Source organism: Somniosus microcephalus, chromosome 5 (genome assembly GCF_052327205.1).
Source record: "Somniosus microcephalus isolate GS21.2 chromosome 5, FLI_Smic_1.0, whole genome shotgun sequence".
Taxonomy (NCBI): domain Eukaryota; kingdom Metazoa; phylum Chordata; class Chondrichthyes; order Squaliformes; family Somniosidae; genus Somniosus; species Somniosus microcephalus.
In genome coordinates, this window is record NC_140991.1 from 254,925,268 (window position 1) to 254,949,635 (window position 24,368).

The following is a 24,368-nucleotide window of genomic DNA, read 5'->3' on the forward strand; positions in this document are numbered from 1 at the left end:
AGTTTCTGACTCAAGAGATAAGAGTACTACCAACTGAGCCAAGCAGATATATAAAAGCACTGAGAGTATATATTGTGGCATGAGTTAAGGACTGATTGTAGTTTTCATCAAGCCTCTGATTACAATTGGATCTTTAAAACAGGGCTGTAGTTATAAACAAAATAGTTCTGCCTTAGGTTCAGTCCTACTGCTATGTTTCTGTAGCTGATGAGTTCCATTGTCAATGATCAGTCTCCAGGGTCAAATTTTCATTCACATTTAGGAAGTTGACTGTCAGAACATTTGGTGTGCCAACCATATTTGTTCTCCATCACAACAGCAATGGAATTTTCATTCACATTGTGAGTAGAATGAAATGCTAATGTCATTAAAAATACCAGGCACTCATGTTTGGCTATAAACAGAGCTTCCAGATACAACCAGTAACCACCAGGTAGCATCGTTTCTGTTACTTGTTCTAATTATCTGCAGGAACTGTTATTAGCTGTTGCCATTTTGTTTTATGATGATGCTCATTTGAACAGTCATTATTTAGCAGAGAATTATAATTTGCATAGAGAACAATAGGCACCTGGGAGTAATTACAAAATGGTAATCTAATCCAGGGGTTTAAATGATATAATAAATTGTGCAAGTGAATCTTGGGCAGAAACCTCAGATTTTTGTTGTTCAATAATTGTCAATACTAATTTCAACTGTTCACATCATAGGGTTAACAATTGCGATGTGACTGTTACAGATGTAATTGGTATCTGATTACTCAGAAATTCTACGGCAACTCCATATTATGAAGGTTGTTTTTTTTCAAAGTAAGACCTCTGTTACACTGTAATTGTTAGGATGATGAATAGAGCCATGTTTTGAACAACTAAATAATGTAGGTTGTAGACTTGCCTTCCTGAGAGAATTAGTAGTTTGTGTCAGTGAATATTCTAACATGGTTCTTTTGATGAGATGGTTATTAGATGTCACATTAATGTATATTGAAAATCAATATACTATACAATTCCATTAATTATACTATTGAGGTTTTTCTTTGCACAGCTATAAATGCCTCATTACAGCTATAAATGCCTCATTACAGTTTATCATTTTTCCTATTAATTTATCACAATTATTATGGTTATCCTAGTTTAACCATTAGCCTCCTATTTACATACTTCTACTGTGATAAAATGTATCTTCAGATTTTGATTTTAAATGGAGCAAAGATTAACATGTACAATTTAAGGAAATGGGCTATTGTATTTTATATCATCATGATATGTACCCTACACCAGAATACTAGACTTATCTTGCATTTCACATATATTATACATTTAAGATCCTTCAAATGCTGGGAGGATAAAGGCGCCACCTAGTGTAGTACTAAGCCATATCAACTACAAGGTCTCTGATGCAATCCCTGGTCTGTGCTGAGTTAGGTGATCTCAGTGGTGGATGTACAATTGCCCTCAGTGCCTCTGGGCCAGTGAAATGAAAAACTAATTAATCTGGGTTCCTGGTCCTGATTACCTTAAAGTGACCCCTACTGGAAAGTCTGCAGTGGACTAGTAGGTGAGGCCAGGATCAGGGTAGGCTGTGATGCCATCCATGGTCGAATATCCTGCAAATGCAGGGAGTGTTAAGAAATCTTGTTTTAAAAAAAAAACTTTATTGCAGTCAATGATAACTTTAAAAGATCAGTATCTATAATAGAGAAATGTGTATTGAGAATATATAGTATAGTTACAATTAAGAAATTCTGTATTTCAAGAACATAGAGCAGTTTGTTTATAATTGAGAAATATTGTAATTTGAGATTATATTGCAGTTTATTCATAATGCAGGAGTATTGTAATTAGAGATATATAGCAATTTATTTATAATGGCGAAATACTGCAATTTGAGATTATATAGGTATATTTATAATACAGAAATACTGTAATTTGAAAATATATAGAAATTTATTTATAATGGGGAAATATTGTAATTTGTGAAAATAGAGATGTTTATTTATAATGGAGAATTGCTGTAATTTCTGAGAATATGTAGAAGTTGACAAACCTCTCCCTCTAGAAAATGGTAGTGTTCAGAATACAGAAGCCAAGCCTCTTGAAGCTAGAATACTGCTGGTGATTCCATTATTGGCTCATGTGGGTATTTCTGAGGACATCACTCTCTGACTTGATGATGTTAACCTGTGACATCCATCAAGTGTTTTGATTTGTTTGAGCTGCCCTGAGTAAGTTCTGAGACAGAAGGTTTTTTTTTACAATATATTGAGGAACACTGCCCCTGCCTCCCTGCTTTATATAAAATAATAAAAGTGAAATTATCTCCCACTTGCACCCTTTACTCCAGAACAGGGGTTCCCAAACTATGGTACGCGTACCCCTGAAGGCATCTCTGGGGGGGGGGGGGGAATTACGCGGGAGAAATTGTCTCATGGTGGATTTTATTTATTTATTTATTGCATTTTTATAATAGGCTACTCAGAAGAAGCTTTAAAAGCTTTAAAACTCTATAGGAATCTGTTATATAAAGTAGTTAACTTACTTCAAGATGTACCAATGTACAGTGCTTGGGCATTAAAGGGGTTAAACCTGTGTGCTGGTAGGGCTACGTGGGCAGCTGGTAGATCTGGCAGCGGCTACACAATAAGTAAGGTTTGGGAACCTCTGCTCCAGTAGACATTCTACGTGGAAGTGCATATTGCCAATACTGACTGGGACGCCACCAAGCTTAAAAAAAACTACTATGGCACTGTGGTTTAACCACATTAGTAATTTTCCAGATTGCTGCTGGATGTCTCACATTAAGAGCTTTTAGTTAATGAGTGTCAGTGGGTTTTGGCGATCGAACAAAGGGCTAACCGTGAAATCAAGGGTCACTTGAGACTTTTGCAGTGACATTAATTAATTTTTGTTATTCATTTAGAACAGCAATCTCTTTAAAGAACTGTACGTAACTAAATTATGAGTAACTTAGATTAGTGAAGCAGTAGAATTAGTTTTTACAGGATGGCAATTTAACTTGTAGAAACTTAAGCTACCGAGTTTTATTATTTACTGGCTCCTTTTTCTAACTCTATTTCTAACATATCTGGTAATAGGAGTCCATTAAATAAATATCTTTCAAGGGCATCTTTTCAGCTCCAATTAGACCTGCTTTTGTATTTCTTTTAAATTTGGATTCTGGGAGCCTGCCATCTGGTAGCTGTTCCCTCACATTTATTCAGTGTCTATAGACCGGCTGCAGACTTGTAGATTAGGTTTTACCTGTGACTACAAGTCTGCTGTTGGTCGACACAAAATGGATTTAATGGCATGAATGTCAGGAGTGTCTCCATGAAGGGACCATTAAAAAAGGCCCTTGTAATAGTGTTTGTGGTGAATTTATTTACACCTAATAATATCAGTTACATACAACATCAAGCTGTATACAAGAGGAGCAACATAGAGTCATAACGGCACAGAAGGTGGCCATTCGGCCCATAGAGTCCATGCCAGCTCTCTATAGAACAATCCAGTCAGACCCATTCCCCCGCTCTATCCCCGTAGCCCTGCAAGTTTATTTCCCTCAAGTGCCTATCCAGTCTCCCTTGAAAACATTGAGTGTCTCCGCTTCCACCACTTCTGTCGGCAGCGAGTTCCAGGTCCTCACCACTCCTCCCGTATCTCTTGCCCAAAACCTTAAATCTGTGTCCCTTAGTCCTTGTACCATCAACTAGTGGGAACAGCCTATACACCTCTATCAAATCACCCCTCAACCTCCTTTGCTCTAATGAAAACAAATCCAGCTTCTCCAACCTGTCCTTGTAGCTAAGATCCCCCATCCCCAGAAGCATTCTGGTAATACTCCTCTGCAGCCTCTCAAGTGCCTTCACATCCTTCCTAAAGTGTGGTGATCAGAACTGGATGCAATACTCCAGTTGTGGCCTAACCAGTGCTTTATAAAGGTTCAGCATAACTTCTCTACTTTTGTACTCAATACCTCTATTTATGAAGCCCAAGATCCCATATGCTTTGCTAACCACTCTCAATATGTCCCACCACCTTCAGGGACCTATGCACATTAACTCCCAGGTCCCTCTGTCCCTGCACACTTAATGGCACAGTTTTATAAAGTGTATATTGCCTCTCCCTGTTCCTTCTGCCAAAATGCATCACCTCACACTTCTCTGTATTAAATTCCATCTGCCACTTGTCTGCCCATTCTGCTAGCCTTTCTATGTCCTGTTGTAGTCGATTAGTATCATCCTCACTGTTTATCACACACCCAAGTTTGGTGTCATCGGCAAATTTAGAAATTCTACTCTGTATTTTAATATCCAGGTCATTTATATATACACATCAAAAAAAGCAGTGGCCCCAGCACTGACCCTTGGGGAACACCACGGTCTAGCATCCTCTAGTTTGAAAAACAGCCATTTACCACAACTTGCTGTTTTCTATCCTTAAGCCAATTCCTTATCCAAGCTGCCACTGACCCACCTATTCCATGAGACTCAATTTTGTTAACCAGCCTTCTATGTGGTACTTTGTCAAATGCCTTCCTAAAATCCATGTAGACAACATCCATTGCATTCCCTTCATCAATCCTCCCTGTTACTTCATCAAAACATTCAATTAGATTAGTCAAACACGATCTGCCTTTTACAAATCCATGTTGGTTCTTCTTAATTAGCTTAAACCTCTCCAAGTGCCCGTTAATTTTTTCCTTGATTATTGTTTCTAAAATTTTACCCACCACTGATGTTAAACTGACCAGCCTGTAGTTACTAGGATTGTCCTTACACCCTTTCTTGGACAGTGGTGTCACATTTGCCACTTTCCAATCCTCAGGAACCTCCCTCATATCTAGGGAAGATTGGAAAATTATGGCAAGCCCATCTGCTATCTCCTCCCCCAATTCCCTTAACACCTGGGATGCAAGCCATCTGGACCAGGCGACTTATCCACTCTAAGCATACCCAGCCTTTCTAGTACATCCTCTCTATCAATTTTCACCCCTTCCATTGCTTCTACCTTTTCCACTTTTTTCTTTATTCGTTTATGGGATATGGGTGTCAGTAGCAAAGCCAGCATTTATTGCCCATCCCTAGTTGCCCTTGAGAAGGTGGTGGTGAGCCGCCTTCTTGAACCGCTGCAGTCCGTGTGGTGACGGTACTCCCACGGTGCTGTTAGGTCGGGAGTTCCAGGATTTTGACCCAGCGACGATGAAGGATCGGCGATATATTTCTAAGTCAGGATGGTGTGTGACTTGGAGGGGAACTTGCAGGTGATGGTGTTCCCATGAGCCTGCTGCCCTTGTACTTCTAGGTGGAAGAGGTCGCAGGTTTGGGAGGTGCTGCCGAAGAAGCCTTGGCGAGTTGCTGCAGTGCATCTTGTAGATGGTACACACTGCAGCCACGGTACGCCGGTGGTGGAGGGAGTGAATGTTTAAGATGATGGATGGGGTGCCAATCAAACGGGCTGCTTTGTCCTGGATGGTGTCGAGCTTCTTGAGTGTTGTTGGAGCTGCACTCATCCAGGCAAGTGGAGAGTATTCCATCACACTCCTTGTGCCTTGTAGATGGTGGAAAGGCTTTGCGGAGTCAGGAGGTGAGACACTCGCCGCAGAATACCTAGCCTCTGACCTGCTCTTGTTGCCACAGTATTTATGTGGCTGGTCCAGTTACGTTTCTGGTCAATGGTGACCCCCAGGATGTTGATGGTGGGGGATTCAGCAATGGTAATGCCGTTGAATGCCAAGGGGAGGTGGTTAGACTCTCGATATTTTGTCAGCATCCACCTCCTTAATAAACACTGATACAAAGTACTCATTAAGTATTCTAGCTTTGCCCTGTGCCTCTAAGCATATATCACCTTCTTTGTCCCTAATAGGCCCCACCCCGCCTCTTACTGTTTACATGCCAGTAGAAGATTTTTGGGTTCCCTTTTATGTTAACCGCCATTCTACTCTCATAATCTCTCTTTGCAAATCTTATTTTCATCTTCACTTCCCCTCTCAACTTATTGTATTTGGTCTGGTTTTCCCTGGAAGAATTCACCTGACATCTATCATACACCCTCTTTTTTTGTTTCATCATCATCTCTATCTCCCTCGTCATCCAAGGAGCCCTTGCTTTGGTTCCCTTACCCTTCCCTCTTGTTGGAATGTACCTAGCCTGTACTTGGAACATCTCCTCCTTAAAGATCACCCATTGTTCCGTTAGTTTTTCCTGTCAGTCTTTGGTTCCATTTTACCCTGGCTAGATCCTGTTGCATCCCATTGAAGTTAGCCCTGTTTCAGTTTAGAAGTTCCACTCTAGATTGTTCCTTGCTCCTCTCCATTGCTAATCTAAATCTTATGATACGATGGTCACTCGTACCCAAGTTTTCTCCCACAGACACTTGGTCGACCTGGCCCACCTCATTCCCCAGCACCAGATCTAGCAATGCCTCCTTCCTAGTTGGGCCAAGAACATACTGGTCAAGGAAGTTCTCCTGAACACATTTCAGAAATTCCTCCCCCTCCTTTCCCTTTACCCTAGCATTATCCTAATCGATATTTCGGTAATTAAAGTCCCCCAATATCACCACTCTATAGCTCTTGTATATCTCTGCGATTTCCCTGCAGATTTGCTCCTCTACCTCACTCTCACTATTTGGAGGCCTGTAGAATACCCCCAATAGCGTGATCATACCTTTTTTGCTCCTCAACTCTAACCAAATGGATTCTGTCCACGGCAGCTGGGGAATTTAAATTCAGTTAATTAAATAAATCTGGAATAAAAAGCTAGTATCAGTAATGGTGACCATTGAACTATTGGATTGTCGTAAAAACCCATCTGGTTCACTAGTGTCCTTTAGGGAAGGAAATCTGCCGTCTTTACCTGGTCTGGTCTATATGTGACCCCAGACCCACAGCAATGTGGTTGACACTTAACTGCCCTCTGAAATGGCCTAGCAAGCCACTCAGTTGTACCAAACCGCTACGAAAAACAATAATAAGAATAAAACCAGACAGGCCACCAGGCATCGACCTAGGCACCAGCTTCAGACACGACAACAGAACATCCAGCCCAGTCAAGCCTATAAAGCTCTCCTCACTAACTGAGGACTTATGCCAAAATTGGGAGGGCTGTCCCATAGACTAGTCAAGGAACAGATTGACGTAGTCATTCTCACAGAATCATACCTTTCAGCCAATGTCCCAGAGTCCTCCATCCCCATCCTACCGGCAGGACAGACCCACCAAAAGTGGTGACATAGTGGTATACAGTCGAGAGAGAGTGGCCCTGGGAGTCCTCAACATTGACTCCGTGAAGTCTCATGCCTTCAGGTCAAGTATGAGCAAGGAAACCTCCTGCTGATTACCACCGACTGCCCTCCCTCAGCTGATGAATCAGTACTCCATGTTGAACTCCAAGGGCACAGAATGTACTCTGGGTGGGGGACTTCAATGTCCATCAGCAAGAGTGGCTCGGTAGCACCACTACTGACCATTTTGGCTGAGTCCTGAAGGACATGGCTGCCAGACTGGGCCTGAGGCAGGTGGCGAGAGAACCAACACGAGGGAAAAACCTACTTGATCTCGTCCTCACCAATCTACATGACAGCATTGGTAGCAGTGACCACCAGATTCCTTGTGGAGACGAAGTCCCATCTTCACACTGAGGACACCCTTCATCGTGTTGTGTGTGGCACTACCAGCGTGTTAAATGGGATCGATTCAGAACAGATCTAGCAGCTCAAAACTGGGCATCCATGAGGCGCTGTGGGCCATCAGCAGCTGCAGAACTGTATTCCACCAGAATCTGTAACCTCATATCCCTCACTCCACCGTTACATCAAGCCAGGGGGCCAACACTGGTTCAATGATGAGTGCATTAGAGCATGCCAGGAGCAGCACCAGGCATCCCTAAAAATGAGGTGCCTACCGGGGGGAAGCTGCAACATGCATGCTAAACAGCGGAAGCAGCATGCTATAGAAACATAGAAGATAGGAGCAGGAGTTGGCCATTCAGCCCCTCGAGCCTGTTCCACCATTTAATGAGATCATGGCTGATCATCCAAATTCAGTACCCTGTCCCTGCTTTCTCCCCATATCCCTTTAGCCTTAAGAAATATATCTAACTCCTTCTTGAATATATTTAATGAATTGGCCTCAACTGCCTTGTCTGGTAGAGAATTCCACAGGTTCACCACTCTCTGGGTGAAGAAATTCCACCTCATCTCGGTCGTAAATTGTTTACCCCTTATCTTTAGACTGTGACCCCTGGTTTTGGACTCCCCCGCCATTGGGAACATCCTTCCTGCATCTAGTCTGTCTAGTCCTGTTAGAATTTTATAAATTTCAATGAGATCCCCTCTCATTCTTCTAAACTCCAGTGAATATAAGCCTAATCGACCCAAGCTCTCCACATACGTCAATGCTGCCATCCCAGGTAGCAGTCTGGTGAATCTTAGCTGCACTCTCTCCATGGCAAGAACATCCTTCCTCAGATAAGGCGACCAAAACTGCACACAATACTCAAGGAGTGGTCTCACCAAGGCCCTGTACAACTGCAGCAAGACATCCTTGTTCCTGTACTCGAATCCTCTCGCTATGAAGGCCAACATGCCATTTGCCTTCTTAACTGCCTGCTGCACCTGCATGCTTACCTTCAGCAACTGGTGCACAAGGACACCCAGGTCTCGTTGCAGAGCTAAGCGATCCCACACCCAACAGATCAGATCAAAGCTCTGCAGTCTGTCCACATTCAGTTGTGAATAGTGGTGGACAATTAAACAACCAACGGGAGGAGGAGGCTCCATGAACATCCCCATCCTCAATGATGGCGGAGCTGGGCACGTAAGTGCAAAAGACAAGGCTGAAGCATTTGCAACCATCTTCAGCCAGAAGTGCCAAGTGGATGATCCATCAAGGCCTCCTTCTGAGGTCCGCACAATCACAGAAGCCAGTCTTCATCCAATTTGATTCTCTCCACGTGATATCCCGAAAAGGCTGAGCGCACTGGAGACAGCAAAGACTATGGGCCTCGACAACATCCCGGCTGAAGACTTGTACTCTAGAACTAGCCGCGCCTCTAGCCAAGCTGTTCCAGTATAGCTACAACACTGGCATCTACCCGACAATGTGGAAAACTGCTCAGGTATGTCCTGTCCACAAAAAGCAGGACAAATCCAATCCGGGCAATTACCGACCCATCAGTCTACTCTCAATCATCACCAAAGTGATGAAAGGTGTCATTGACAGTGCTATCAAGCGGCACTTACTCACCAATAACCTGCTCAATGATGCCCAGTTTGGGTTCCACCAGGACCACTTGGCTCCAGATCACATTACAGCCTTGGTCCAAACTTAGACAAAAGAGCTGAATTACAGAGGTGAGGTGAGAGTGACAAACCCGTGACCTCTGACACCTAGAAGGACAAGGGTAGCAGGCGCATGAGAACGCCATCACCTACAAGTTCCCCTCCAAGTTACACACCATCCGGACTTGGAAATATATCACCATTCCTTCATCGTCGCTGGGTCAAAATCCTGGAACTCCCTCCCTAACAGCACTACGGGAGTACTTTCACCACATGGACTGCAGCAGTTCAAGAAGGTGGCTCACCACCACCTTCTCCAGGGCAATTAGGGATAGGCAATAAATGCTGGCCTTGCCAACAATGCCCACATCCCAGGAACGAATAAAAAAAATAATCTCGCCTTATCCCAGGAATCTAGTGAACCTTCGTTGCACTGCCTCTAAGGCAAGTATATCGTTCCTCAGATAAGGAGACCAAAACTGTGCACAGTATCCAGATGTAGTCTCACTAAAGTCCTGTGCAATTGTAGTAAGACTTCCTTACTCCTGTATTCCAACCCCCTTGCAATACAGGCCAACATGCCATTTGCCTTCCTAATTGCTTGCTGTACCTGTATGCTAACTCTGTGTTTCTTGTACAAGGACACCCAAATCTCTCTGAACACCAACATTTAATAGTTTCTCACCATTTATAAAATATTCTGGTTTTTCTATTTTTCCTACCAAAGTGAATAACCTCACATTTCCCCACAGTATACTCCATCTGCCACCTTATTGCCCACTCACTTAATCTGTCTATATCCCTTTGCAAGCTCTTTGTGCCTTCCTCACAGCTTCCCTTCCCATCTAGCTTTGTATCATCAGCAAACTTGGATACATTACACTCGGTCCCTTCATCTAAGTCATTTAGATTGTAAATAGCTGAGGCCCAATCACTGATCCTTGCAGCACCCCTCTAGTTACAGCCTGCCATCCTGAAAATGACCTGTTTATCCCTACACTCTGTTTTCTGTCCGTTAACCAATCCTCTAGCCATGCTAATACGATGGCCCAGAAATTCGGTTCTCCCCGGGTGAGTACGCACGGGGTACTCACCCGTAGGCCGAATGGAATTGCCGGTTTCCTGTATGCACTGTGCATGCGCGGGAAACCGGCACTTCCGATCCTCTGAACGAAGAGGTTCAGAGGTCAAACGCGCGCGCAGGGGAGGCTGCGCGTGCACATTGAACTTAGGTGTTTTTTTTTTTTTTTTTACAGGTTTTCCCGGGAGGGTAAGCCTGCAGGATTTACACATTTAAAAAGCAGGCGTAAGGCCTGCTTTTTGCAAGGTAAGTGGTCAATTAATTAAAATTAAAACATTTTTTCGACAGGTTTATTATTTTTAAATACTTTAAAGCAAGGTAAGTTTATTTTTAGCCCCGTTATATTATAAAATTATTTTTTTCAAAAATTTAAATTATTGTTTAAAATAGTTATTTAATGTAATTTATAGTTTATTTAAAAAGTGTGATTTAAAAAAAAAAAAAAAAAAATTATTTGAAGGTTTACTGCTATTTTGGGCCCATAGTATTTATAAGTTTTGACAGGTCTACCTGTCAATCTTATGAATGGGCTTTTCCCTCCTCCGATTGGCTGCCCATGGCTCACGTGATCCCAGGGGACACATCGCACTAACTACGCCCCTGGGACACGCAAGCACTGCGCGCCGGGAGCTGGAGCAGGCCCCGGGGCGGAATTCCACGGGGCCCTACAGCTCAACTGCCGGCGCGCAAGGTAAGTGCACCCGCGGGAAGCCCCCGACCTGAATTTCTGGGCCATTAACTACAACCCCATGAGCTTGCGTAACAACCTTTTATGTGGCATCTTATCGAATGCCTCTTGGAAATCCAAATATACCACATCCACTGGTTCCCCTTTATCCTCCCTGCTAGTTACATCCTCAAAAAACTTTAATAAATTTGTCAAACACGATTTCCCTTTCATACAACCCTGTTGAATCTGCCTAATTATATTGATAATTATAATTATGATTTTCTAATTGCCCTGATACCACTTCCAGCATTTTCCTGACAACTGGTGTCAGGCTAAATGGCCTGTAGTTCTCTGTTTTCTCCCTCCCTCCTTTCTTGAGTAGCGGGGTTACATTTGCTACCTTTGAATCATATCCCTTGATTTCCTTAATATCCATAATTCTATCTATCTCTGTTTTGAGTATACTCAATGACACTGAGTAGGTAGTATGTAGCATCATTGTCTATTGCTGAACCTTCTGTTCAGGTGGTTGTAAAAGACCCCATGACACTATTTGAAGAAAAGCAGGAGAGCTCCCCCAGTGGCCTGGCTAACATTAAAATCTCAACCAACAGTATCAAAAATACTTTTAACTGCTTATTAATCTCATTGCTGTTTGTGACACCTTGCTGTGGCTGCATAACAACAGTGACTACATTTCAATATAATTCACTAGTTGTAAGGCACCTTGGCACGTCCTTTCACCTTTGACGTGTTTGGTATTTCTTAGTGTGCATTATATTTAAATGCAAACCTGAAAGATTATTATGAATAAACCTTATCATAGGTCCCCGAGTCTAGGCTACTTCCATATATTTAAATGTGCTTTTGTATTGTACTAGTGCTGCTGGATTCCCAAGTGTGAGGCTTGTGAAGCTGCCTGCAAGCCAAATTTAAAACTGCTGGGGCTTGCTTAGGCAGGAAGCCTGGATAAAACCATTTCATCCTGGCATGCAGTATTAGCGAGTCTGGCAATTTTACATTTGACTTGCGGCCGACTGTGTAAAGCCTGTGTTTCGGGAGCCCAGTGGCACTAATGCACTAACACTCAAGCAATTAACAAAAATACCGTTAGTCACTGCAGCTTGAATGGTTTGGATTATTTATATGATCATTAACTAGTTTATGGGTTGCTGCTCAACCTTCACAAACACCACTCCTTAAAATTGTATATTAAGCTCAGTTAATACCTTTAATGGGAAAAATAATTTGATCCTAAACACTACAAAGGGAAACATTTATACATTTAAAGTAGTCTTTCTGTCTTGTTTGTTAAAGTTGCTATAATTTTTTGTGTGGAGCTCCTCCTAAGGTGATGTCATGAAACACTGCTCCATTGACCACCTAACTGGGAAACACTGCGCAAAGTGCACCAGAGTGCTGCTCATCATGTCAGCTCTACCCAAAACCTCTGTTCCCGGTGTATGTCTATCTAGCACCGGGGTGACCAACTAGTGTCTTGTGAGCTACATCCTGTGATAGCTGTGACTCTTTGAATGCTTTATTTATTAGCTACCCTGCCCATACACTAAGGCAGAGAGAGGTGCAGAGTAACAAAAGACACAATGTCAGAACAAAACAGGCAGCCTCCCTTCCATTCTGACCCAGCTAACCTATAAACTTTGAATAAATTGTTATGTATTAACTATTTTCTGAGTGTGCAGCAAGCGCTATTATAGCTTTACGCTTATTTCTAGTTTAGTTTGAGACATTCAATGAAACACTCCACACACCTTAATCTCCCGATGTCAGGCTTTATTTTAAATATGCAGATTTAAACAATAATACAACTCAAACTAAGAGTGCATACAAGAGATTCAACAAAGGAATACTTACTTTAATATTCATACAATATTACAGTTATATAGTAAGATTCTTCACAAAACAAGCTGTGTCCGTAAACTAAAACAGACTTATATGTCGGAATTTTAATCAGGAGGTGGGATGGGAGTGGGGGTGTGGCTAGGAAGAATTTAACGGCAGGGCATGATTTGCATTTCAACGGTCTGTTTCGTACCTGCAGCCAGCCAGATAGAGAGGCTGGCTGGCTGTGGGCGGGTAGGCCTGCGGCACTAGGCCGCAGAGAGGAGGGAGGGATCGGGTGGGGGCCAGAGGAGGGTGGGGGCCGGGGGGTCGTAGAGACAAACAACAATCGGCGCCGGAGAAGGATTGGGGGCGGGGGGAGGGAAGCATCGGGGCCAGCCTGAGGATCTTCGGTGGGGGGAGGGGGTAAGCATCAGGGCCTGAGGATCATTTTGGGGGTTAAAAGTCCCCCCATTATTACCAAGGCTGTGAGGCACCAGAAGATGTTCTACCTTGGCTTTAGCTGTCAACTTTTCACACCTTAATTTGAGCCATAACTTCATAACTTGATAGCTATGTCATATGGCCTTGCTATAGTAGAATGATATCTGACCATCATAAAGATGCCAGAGTCTGCTTTTCCCCTGTGCAGCTAGAAAGATGAATAGCCTTCAAGATGCTGTTCTGTCTATAAGGTAGGCTCGTTCTAAGCTTGTTCTGTTCGCACAAGGTCTGTTTATATCAAAAGGGATAATTAGCACCTATTGGTGCCTGAGGTTAATCACAAAGAGTTTACTGGACAGAGTGCTTTAATTCACAATCCACTCATATTAAACATACATGTATATAAAATAAAGTAAGCCTGTCTTATGATTATACATCTATTAATTAATTTTATGGCTACCATTTCATATTAAATCTGATCTTCTAATGGGGCTTGTGAAATCATCAACAATAACTTGCATTATATGGGGCTTTTAATGTTAAGAATGCCCCAAGGTACTTCACAGAGAAATGTATGGAAGACAGATGGCAAGCCAGGGAAGGAGAGATTAGGAGAGGTGACCAAAAGCTTGGTTGAAGAGATGTGTTCTGAGAGAAAGAGAGGTAGACAAAAGGATTTAGGGAAGAAATTCTGCAGAGTATTACCCAGGCAGCTGAAGGCACGGCCTTCACGTGAGGTGAAGGGAGAAATGGCACAAGAGGTTTGTGTCAGAAGAATAGATTGCTTGGGGGAATATAGAGCTGGAGAAGGTTACAGGATAGGGTGGGGTGAAGACATAGAAGGATTTAAAGATGGAATTTAAGTCTGAGGCATTGGGAGATAGTGAGCTAGTATAGGTCAGTGAGGATGGGTGAGTGGAACTTTGTGTGAGATGGGATGCGTGCAGTAGAGTTTTGGACAAGCTCAAGTTTATGGCGGGAACAGGATGAGAGGTCAGTGAGAACATTACAGTAGTCGAGTCTGGAGGTGAAGTAGGCATGTACAAGAGTTTTTGCGGTGGAGGAACTGAGGTAGGAGCAGAGTCAGGTAATGTTGTGGAGGTGGAACCATGTTAGAGGAAAATGGAGTGGTCAACTGTGTTGAGTGTTACGGAGAGGGTGAGGAAGGATAGTGCACCCGGTCACAGTTACAGAGAATCTTTAGTTTCGCACAATACACTAAATATGATAGGGATCCTAAACTAAAATATAATCTTTCTAAAAAAATAAAGCTTTTCTTCTTTTTATGCCATTGTTTTTCTTAGGAATAGAATTTTTAGGGTTCATAAGGACCCCCCGCTCCCCCAATCATCTCCCCTCCCTCCAAATGTTAATGTTGGATTAAATTTAAAAAGTTCAATGTGTTAATTCAATAATTATCTGTGCGATATAAAATGCAACCATAATTTAACCCAAAATCCTAAACAATTTGAAAAGGGCTGTGGAAAATTGGATAGACCAAGATGCTCTTGTGATGATAGAAAGCAAGTATCCAGTCATCAGTTTGAGAAGCTTCACGGCTCATTGTAGTTTCAGCATCCACTGGTCTCAGTGACTCTTATCCCTGAGTCAGATGCTTGTGAGGTCGAGCTCCACTCTAGGATTTCAACACATACTGAGGAAGTGCTGCATTGTTCGAAGTGCAATCCTTTGGATGAGGCGCAACAACAATTTACATTTATGCCTTTAACATAGTAAATGTCCCAAGGATAGGAGAGAAAAAAAATGAAACTTGCCCAGGTGGAAGTTAAAAGATTCGATGGCACTATCTGAAGAAGAGCAGGGAGTAGTCAGGCAAGTAAGGGGACTCCAGGTGCAGTGCTGGAGGAGCCTCTGTGTTTGCCCTTATCCAACAGGTATGAGGTTCTTGCTGCCTATGTGGATGAGGGAAAAGTCTGCAGGGTGGATGAGCAAACTGACCATGGCACTGTGGTACAGGAGGCCATTCAAGTAGGGGGAGTGAAAAGGAAACGTGGTAGGGGACAGTATAGCCAGGGGGCTAAATACTGTTCTCTGCGACTGGGAGTTCCGAAGGTTATGTTGCCTGCCAGGTGCCAGGGTTATGGACATCTCCTCGTGGCTGGAGAAGAACTTGGAGGGGGAGGATCCAGTTCTCATGGTCCACATAGGAAGCAATGACATAGGTAGAACTAGAAACGAGGTTCTGCTGAGAAAGTTTTCGGAGCCAGGATCAAAAATAAAACTCAGAACCTCACAGGTAATAATCTCTGGATTATTACTTGAGCCACGCACAAATTAGCTTAGGGACAAACAGATTAGAGGTTAAATGCATGGCTGAAAGAGTGGTGTGGGAGGCAGGCGTTTCGATACATGGGGAATTGACACCAGTTTATGGGGAAAGAGGGAACTGTAACGTTGGGACGAACTCCACTTAAACTGGGCTGGGACCAGTGTCCTAGTGAATCAAATAACTAGGGCTTTAAACTGATGAAGAAGGGGGCTGGGAGGATTCAGGAAAGGGTAAAGTCAAAAGCAGTAAGAGAAAAGTCAAGGCTGTAGAGCAGAGAAGCGATTTGGGTAAAAATAAGCAGAGTGGATCAGGAAAGGACCGAGAGCTTCACAAAGGTAATGGGGCATTAGTGACGAAGGTGACATCAGGGAAAAACAGAAAAAAGTTGAAGCTGAAGGCACTATATCTAAATGCATGAAGCATTCACAACAAAATAGATGAATTAATAGCACAGATAGAAATAAATGAGTTTGATCTAATAGCCATCAGAGTGACCAAGGTTGGGAACTAAACGTTCCAGGATTGTTGACTTTTAGAAGAGATAGGCAAAATGGAAAAGGAGGGGGCGGGTGTAGCCCTGATAATAAAGGATGGGATAAAGACAGTAGAGAAAAGGATCTTAGCTTGGAAAATCAAGATGTAGAATCATTTTGGGTGGAGCTAAGAAACAACAAGGGGCAGGAAACACCGGTGAGAGTAGTTTATAGGCCTCCTAACAGTAGTTGTAGTGTCGAGCAGAGTATAAATCAGGAAATTAGAGGTGCATGTAACAAGGGTAGCACAGTAATCATGGGGGACTTTAATCTTCATATAGACTGGGCAAACCAAATTTGCAGTAATAGTGTGGAGGACGAGTTCATGGAATGCATTCAAGATAGTTTTTAGATCAGTATGTCGAGGAACCAACTAGGGAACAGGCTATTTTAGATCTAGTATTGTGCAATGAGACACAGCCTTTAATAACCTTGTAGTAAAGGAGCCTCTGGGGAAGAGTGATCATAACATGATAGAATTTTATATTTAGTTTGAGAGTGATTTAGTTAAGTATGAAACTAGGGTCTTAAATCTGAACAAAGCAAACTGCATAGGTATGCGGGGCAAGTTGACTAATGTAGGTTGGGAAACTAGGTTAAAAAATATGATGGTAGATAAGCAATGGCAAACATTTAAAGAAATAATTCATAATTTGCAACGAATATACATTCCCTTAAGGAATAAAAACTTCACGGGAAAAGTGGTCCAATCGTGGCTAACAAGAGAAGTTAAAAATAGTATTAGATTAAAAGAAGAGGCTTATAATGTTGCCAAAAAGAGGGGTAAGCCTGATGATTGAGAGGATTTTAGAATTCAGCAAAGGATGACCAAGAAATTGAAAAAGAGAGAAAATAAAATGAGAGTAAACTAGCGAGAGATATAAAAACAGATTATGAAAGCTTCTATAGGTATGAAAAAAGGAAGAGATTAGCAAAAGTAAACGTGGATCCCTTACAGGCAAAGACAGGAGAAATTATAATGGGGAATAAGGAAATGGCAGAGACACTCAACAGATACTTTGTATCTGTCTTCACGGTAGAAGACACAAAAAACATTCCGGATATAGAGGGGAACCAAGGGTCTAGCAAGAATGAAGAACATAAATAAATTAGTATTAGTAAAGAAATAGTACTGGAGAAATTAATGGGACTAAAAGCCGATAAATCCCCTGGACCTGATGGCCTACATCCTAGGGTTTTAAAAGAGGTGGCTATAGAGATAGTGGATGCATTGGTTTTGATTTTCCAGAATTCCCTAGATTTTAGAATGGTCGCCACAGATTGGAAGGCAGCAAATGTACCCCGTTATTCAAGAAAGGAGGGAGATAGAAAACTGGGAATTATAAGCCAGTTGGTTTGACATCAGTAGTAGGGAAAATGCTAGAATCTATTATCAGGGACGTGGTAACAGGACACTTAGGAAATCATAATATGATTGTGCAGTGTCAACACGGATTTATGAAAAGGAAATCGTGTTTGACAAACCCGTTAGGTTTTTTGAGGTTACAACTAGCAGGGTAGATAAGGGGGAACCAGTGGATGTAGTGTATTTGGATTTTCAAAAAGCATTCGATAAGATGCCACACATGAGGTTATTATGCAAGATTGATGATTACTTAATGGACAGAAAAGATAGAGTAGGAATAAACGAGTTATTTTCGGGTTGGCAGGCTGTAACTAGAGGGGTGCTGCAAGGATCAGTGTTGGGGCCTCAGCTATTTACAATCTATATTAATGGCTTGGTGAAGGGACCAAGTGTAATGTATCGAAGTTTGCTGATGATACAAAGCTAGTTGGGAAAGGAAGCTGTGAGGAGGACACAAAGAGCCTGCAAAGGGATATAGACAGGTTAATTCCTCATTAAGATGGAGAGTGAAGTATTTGACTCAGAGACTAGGGTCCTGAATTTAAATAAAGGAAACTACGATGGTATGAGGCGCGAGTTGGGTAGGATTGATTGGAGAATGTTACTCAAAGGGTTGACGGTGGATAGGCAATGGCAAACATTCAAAGATCGCATGGATGAACGACAGAATTTGTTCATCCCTGTTTGGCATAAAAATAAAACAAAAAAGGTGACTCAACCGTGGCTAACAAGGGAAATTAGGGATAGCATAAGATCCAAGGAGAAGACATATAAATTGGCCAGAAAAAGCAGTAAACCTGAGGACTGGGAGCAGTTTAGGATTCAGCAAAGGGATTAATTAAGAGGGGGAAAATAGTGTATGAGAGTAAGCTTGCAGGGAACATAAAAACTGACTGTAAAAGCTTTTATAGATATGTGAAGAGAAAAAGATTGGTGAAGTCAAGCGTAGGTCCCTTGCAGTCAGAATCAGAATTTATAATGGGGAACAAAGAAATGGCAGACCAATTAAATACATACTTTGGTTCTGTCTTCAGAAAGGAGGACACACATAACCTCCCAGAGATGTCGAGGAACAGGGTCTAATGAGAGGGAGGAACTGAAAGAAATCAGTATTTGTAGGGAAATGGTGTTAGGGAAATTGACGGGATTGAAGGCCGATAAATCCCCAGGGCCTGATAATCTACATCCTAGGGTACTTAAGGAAGTGGCCCTAGAAATAGTAGATGCATTGCTGGTCATCTTCCAAAATTCGATAGACTCTGGAACAGTTCCCATGGATTGGAGGGTAGCTAATGTTACCCCACTATTCTAAAAAGGTGGTAGAGAGAAAACGGGGAATTATAGACCAGTAAGCCTGACATCGGGGAAATGCTAGAGTCCATTATAAAAGATGTAATAGCAGAGCACTTGGAAAACAGTGACAGGATCGGACAAAGTCAACATGGATTTACAAAAGGTAAATCGTGCTTGACTAATCTACTGGAATTTTTTGAGGATGTAACTGGTAGAATAGATAAGGGAGAACCAGTGGATGTGGTGTATTTGGACTTTCAGAAGGCTTTCGATAAGGTCCCGCATAAGAGATTGGCGTGTAAAGTTAAGGCACATGGGATTGGGGGCAAGGTACTGACTTGGATAAAGAACTGGTTGGCAGACAGGAAGCAAAGAGTTGGAATAAACGGCTCTTTTTCCAAGTGGCAGGCAGTGACTAGTGGGGTACCGCAGCTATTCACAATATATATATAAATGATCTAGACGAGGGAACTAGATGTAATATCTCCAAGTTTGCAGACGACACAAAGCTGGGTGTGCGTGTGTGCTGTGAGGAGGATGCCGAGAAACTCCAGTACGATTTGGACAGGTTGGGTGATTGGGCAGAAGCATGGCAGATGCAGTATAATGTGGATAAATGTGAGGTTATCCACTTTGGTGGCAAAAACAGGAAGGCAGATTATTATCTGAACGGCAATAGATTGGGAAAAGAGGAAGTGCAACGAGACCTGGGTGTCCTTGTGCACCAGTCGCTGAAGGTAAGCATGCAGGTGCAGCAGGCGGCAAATGGTATGTTGGCCTTCATAGTGAGAGGGTTCGAGTACAAGAACAAGGATATCTTGCTGCAGTTGTACAGGGCCTTGGTGAGACCACACCTTGTATTGTGTGCAGTTTTGGTCGCCTTATCTGAGGAAGGATGTTCTTGCCATGGAGGGAGTGCAGCGAAGATTCACCAAATTGATACCAGGGATGGCAGAAATGACGTATGAGGAGAGATTGGGTCGATTGGGCTTATACTCGCTGGAGTTTAGAAGACTGAGAGGGGATCTCATTGAAACTTATAAAATTCTAACAGCACTGGACAGACTGGATGCAGGAGGGATGTTCCCGATGGCCGGGGAGTCCAGAACCAGGGGTCACACTCTAAGGATAAGGAGTAAGCCATTTAGGACAGAGATGAGGAATTTCTTCACCCAGAGAGTGGTGAACCTGTGGAATTCTCTACCACAGAAGGCAGTGGAGGCCAATTCATTAAATATATTCAAGAAGGAGTTGGATATATTTCTTAAGGCTAAAGGGATCAAGGGGTATGGGGAGAAGGCAGGGACAGGGTACTGAATTTGGATGATCAGCCATGATCTCATTAAATGGCGGAGCAGGCTCGAGGGGCCGAATGACCTACTCCTGCTCCTATCTTCTATGTTTCTATGTTAAGTGAGTGAGCAATAAGGTGGCAGATGGAGTATACTGTGGGAGAATGTGAGGTTATTCACTTTGGTAGGAAAAATAGAAAAACAATATTTTATAATTGGTGAGAAACTATTAAATGTTGGTGTTCAGGGAGATTTAGGTGTCCTCGTACAGGAAACACAGAGTTAGCATACAGGTACAGCAAGCAATTAGGAAGGCAAATGGCATGTTGGCCTGTATTGCAAGGGGGTTGGAGTACAGGAGTAAGGAAGTCTTACTACAATTGCACAGGACTTTAGTGAGACTACACTTGGATAATGTGCAGTTTTGGTCTCCTTATCTGAGGAACAATATACTTGCCTTAGAGGCAGTGCAACGAAGGTTCACTAGATTCCTGGGATGAGGCGAGTTTTTTTTATTCGTTCCTGGGATGTGGGCATTGTTGGCATATTGCCTATCCCTAATTGCCCTTGAGAAGGTGGTAGTGAGCCGCCTTCTTGAACCGCTGCAGTCCGTGTGGTGAAAGTACTCCCGTAGGTGCCACACAAGATTGAGGATTACGTAATGGACAGAAAAGAGAGAGTAGGAATAAACAAGTCATTTTCGGGTTGGCAGGCTGTAACTAGTGGGGTACTGCAAGGATCAGTGCTTGGGCCTCAGCTATTTACAATCTATATCAATGATTTAGATGAAGGGACCAAATGTAATATATCCAAGTTTGCTGACAATACAAAACTAGGTGGGAAAGTAAGTTGTGAGGAGGACGCAAAAAGGCTGCAAATGGATATAGACAGATTAAGTGAGTGGGCAAGAATGTGGCAGATGGAATATAATGTGGAGAAATGTGAAGTTATCCACTTTGGCAGGAAAAATAGAAAACAGAATATTTTTTTTTTAATGTGATAGACTCGGAAATGCTGGTATTCAGAGGGACCTGGGTGTCCTTGTACACAAATCACAGAAAGTTAACATGCAGGTACAGCAATCAATTAGGAAAGCAAATAGTATGTTATACTCCAATCCCTTTGCAATGAAGGCTAAGAGTAAAGAAGTCTAATTGCAATTATTAAGGCCTTGGTGAGACCACACCTGGAGTACTGTGTACGGTTTTGGTCTTTCTAAGGAAGGATATACTTCCCTTAGAGGGAATGCAACGAATGTTCACTAGACTGATTCCTGGGATGAGGGGATTGTCCTATGAGGAGAGATTGAGTAGATGCGGCCTATATTCTCTAGAGTTTAGAACAGTGCTGGACAAAATACGGCCCACAGGCCATATCTGGCACGTCGATTCATTCTATCCGGCCCGCTGGAGCTGTACGTTCGTCTGAGTTTTGTGAGGGGGGGCCCTGCCAGGTTACTGCAGCCTGGGAGTAGGCTGCGACCCTGCACTGGGGTAACTAAAAAAAAAAAAGCTGCCGGGATTGCTGCTATATGTCTGATACTAATCTTCCATTTGTGTCTTGGAGCTGGCCTAATGGGTCATTTTTCTAAATTCCAATGAGTATAGGCCCAACCTGCTCAACCTTTCTTCATAAGTCAACCCTCTCATCTCAGGAATCAACCGAGTGAATCGTCTCTGAACTGCAGCTCTCTCCCGCTCTGGCTCCGTGAACCACTTTTCTAAAACCCGCCAAATCTGCCGCTCATAAGAACATAAGAAATAGGAGCAGGAATAGGCCACTTGGCCCCTCGAGCCTGCTCTGCCATTCAATAAGATCATGGCTGATCTTGGGCTCAAAGCCACTTCCCTGCCCACTCCCCATAACCCTTCACTCCCTTATCTTGCATAAATCTGTCTATTTCCACCTTAAATGTATTTAATGACCCAGCCTGTACGGCTCGCTTGGGCAGAGAATTCCACAGATTTACGACCCTCAGAGAAGAAATTCCTCCTCATCTCAGTTCTAAAAGGGCGACCCTTTATCCTGAAACTATGCCCCCGAGTTCTAGATTTCCCCACGAGGGGAAACATCCTCTCTGCATCTACCTTGTCGAGCCCCCTCAGTATCTTATGTTTCAATAAGATCACCTCTCATTCTTTTAAATTCCAATGAGTATAGGCCCAACCTGCTCAACCTTTCTTCATAAATCAACCCTTTCATCTCAGGAATCAACTGAGTGAATCGTCTCTGAACTGCCTCCAATGCAAGTATATTCTTCCTTAAATAAGGAGATCAAAGCTGTACGCAGTACTCAAGGCGTGGTCTCACCAATACCCTGTACAGTTGTAGCAGGACTTTCCTGCTTTTATACTGCAACTCCCTTGAAATAAAGACCAACATTCCATTTGCTGTTTTGATTACTTGCTGTACCTGCATGCTAACTTTTTGTGTTTCATGCACAAGGACCCCCAGGTTCCTCTGAACTGTAGCATTTTGTAATCTCTGTCCATTTAAATAATAATTTGCTTTTTTATTTTTCCTGCCAAAGTGGATAACCTCACACTTTCCCACATTATAGGTAGATTAGCCATGATCTTATTGAAAAGTGGAGCAGGGTCAAAGGGCCGAATAGCCTACTCCTATTTCTTATGTTCTTATTCCATCAGGTTCTTTTCTGCATCTGGTCAGGTTCTATTCTGCATTCAATCGGCTCAATTCTGCACTGTGAGGTTTTTATTCTCTTCTATCAGGTTACATTCTATCGGGATTTATTCTATCAGGTTATTTTCTGCATGCGGTCAGATTCTACTCTCATCCTCTATCGCGTGGCATTCTGCAGCCTGGCGGATTTTCATTTTATGTTTTGTCGGGTTCCGTTACCTATTCCGTCAGGTTTTATTCTCTCTCTCTAGCTTGGGCACTCTTTGCCTCACATTGGCGGCCGCCGGTACGAACGATCCGACCCAATCCAGGTTGGGCCGCCATCTTCCCGCGCCCCAGTCTCCGCCCGGAGTGGATTGATCGGCGCACACAGGAAGATGGTGGCCCGCAGGGAAGCAGGAAGCGGCGGCGAAGGGACGAGGAGCAGATATACAAGGTTTCTAACTTTCGAATTTCTCCTCCCTTCCATTCTTATTAACTTGCGAGCTTTCTTTCCCTCCCCTGGGAGGATAAAACCACTTTATTGTCTCACTAATATAAATCAAACCCGCTGCTCAAACCACTACGCACCGGGTGTGTGTGTTTAACGGGTTCAGGTTTAGCCCCAGCAGGTGCCCCTTTAATTAAAAAAAAGAGCCGAGTGAGCTTACCGAACAGCCCGAGAGGCCGGCACTGGCCTCGCTCCTGTGTGTTTTGCCGAGCCTGCCCGTTTGCGCCAGCGAGTGCCGCTGTCAGTCCGGCGGTAACCATGGCTCCGGACTCGCCGCCAGCTGGAGCCGGCCTGGCGCGCGCTCCATCCCCCGAGCGGAGCGGGGAGGGGAAGCGGTGCACTGGCCTTGGAACTCCAGGGACAAGCACCGGTTTACAGCTGCAGCACGGGCAACTTTGCCGGCAGATCGCAGCATTTTTTTCCTTTTCATTTGTCTGCCTTGTGTTTGCAGGTTCCCAGCGATTCCCTACTTCTCTATTCAAGGAACAAAGTGTTCAAATGTCCGACAGGAGTAGTGAGCTGCGATTGGTAAGCAAAATGTAGGTTGTCATTATTTATATACTGTGTGTGTGTCTGTGTATGAGGGTTTACAAATTATAACGGTTCTGAGAAGAGATTGAATTACAGTCCTACGTTGGAATGTTATTGCGTGTTGCAATGTGCAAGCAGGGTGTCCCAGTGAGCAAAAACTTACTTAGGCTCACAGCGACAGTGACGCGCAGAACAATGACTACTTTTTTTGGGGTGTCTTTAACTTTTTTTTATATGTTTACATAAACACGTGCTGTGTAATAGTGTCTTACGAAATGTAAACATTTTTGCATGTTGGATTGTTCACCGATCTAGAGCATATCGACAAAGCAGTTGTGTACGCAGTTAGACAACAGTTAATTGGCCATTGCCTATTTTTCTTTTGTATTCTGCTACAGTAGATGGCATTTGCATTGTTGCACTGAGACATTATACATGGCGTTTTTGATGTCTACTGACAGTAAAAAAAAATCGAGTATGGTCGGCACTTGCATCTAACGATAAGTAAAACCATCGCTGTTCAAATAGATACAAAATAGCTTAAGTAAGTTTATCGAGTTGCTGAAATGGGAGGATTTAAAAAAGAGTGAAATATCCCTTCACCCCGTG

General features: G+C 43.1%; 1 protein-coding gene across 9 annotated transcripts in view; it reads left to right on the top strand.

The window, feature by feature from the left end:
- The window catches only part of atxn1a (ataxin 1a), a 406,157-nt gene that overhangs the window by 182,580 nt on the left and 199,209 nt on the right, over window positions 1-24,368 (top strand). For 2 of the 9 annotated variants that reach the window (XM_085988840.1, XM_085988839.1), the window contains exons 1-2: window positions 23,086-23,174; window positions 23,680-23,756. The exons of 1 other annotated variant lie outside the window; for it this stretch is intronic. The gene's annotated coding sequence lies outside the window, so the exon portion shown is untranslated. Of the gene's footprint in view, window positions 1-10,540; window positions 10,612-22,989; window positions 23,175-23,679; window positions 23,768-24,368 lie in introns of those variants that run through there. 6 more of the 9 variants (XR_015078497.1, XM_085988842.1, XM_085988841.1 and 3 more) reach the window with 6 other exon arrangements.